The sequence below is a fragment of the Patiria miniata genome, unplaced genomic scaffold (genome assembly GCF_015706575.1).
Source record: "Patiria miniata isolate m_02_andy unplaced genomic scaffold, ASM1570657v1 HiC_scaffold_27, whole genome shotgun sequence".
NCBI classification, from domain to species: domain Eukaryota; kingdom Metazoa; phylum Echinodermata; class Asteroidea; order Valvatida; family Asterinidae; genus Patiria; species Patiria miniata.
The window spans coordinates 5,645,357-5,646,374 of NW_024037066.1; positions in this window are offsets into that span (position 1 = coordinate 5,645,357).

Consider the following 1,018-nt stretch of genomic DNA (forward strand, 5'->3'; position numbering starts at 1 on the left):
GTCTGACATGCGAGCACTTACATATAACGCGCACGGCTGGAACATGCAGCATGGCATTGGAGAGGCACACGTGCAGTGGGCGGAGCCTAATGAATTGATGTATTGTGGCTAGGAACCAATCGCAGACACCTTCATTTCACCGATGCCTTACGAATGCCTAGGCTGCGTACTTTTTATTCCTAGGAGGGTTAGGGGCAATGTCATGAATAATTCATGTTTATCCATGAGAACGGACAATGACATCAACAGAATTGTTAGTTACTCAACTAGTTACAATACATTAAAGCATTTTAAAGAGCGGTTATCGTCGAGCTACCACACAGTAGCCTAATGGATAGAGAGATGAGCTACGGATACAAAGATCCCTGGTTCGAATCCACGTCGTCGCTGCTCATTTTCATCAGCTATTTTTCTTCTCCAAATTTATCACTGAGATAATTTTAAATTAAGGGGAAAATAGAACGAGAACCTAAGTCTTGCAATGATTCAAAGGAAAAACTGAATTATTCATGACATTGCCCCTAACCCCCCTAGGAAAAAAATTACGCTGCCTGCATTTCTATTCAGCACGGCTGGAACATGCAGTGTTGCATTGGAGAGGCACACGTGTTGTTGCCTACATGTGCAGTGGGCGGAGCCTAACGGATTGATGTGTTGTGGCTAGGAACCAATCGCAGACACCTTCATTTCACCGATGCCTTACGAATGCCTGGGCTGATGGATCATAGTAAAGCCACCTGCATTTCTATTCAGCACGGCTGGAACATGCAGTGTTGCATTGGAGAGGCACACGTGTTGTTGCCTACATGTGCAGTGGGCGGAGCCTAATAGATCAATATATTTTGGCTGAGAGCCAATTGCGGACACCTTCATTTCACAGGTGCTATTACAAATATGCCCGGGCTGGTACATCATAGTACAGTCGACTCTCGTTAGTACAAACTCTGTTAATACAAAATTCTGGTTATAACGAAGATAAGGCCTTGTCCCGACTGTGCATTTATGTGCACAATTAATA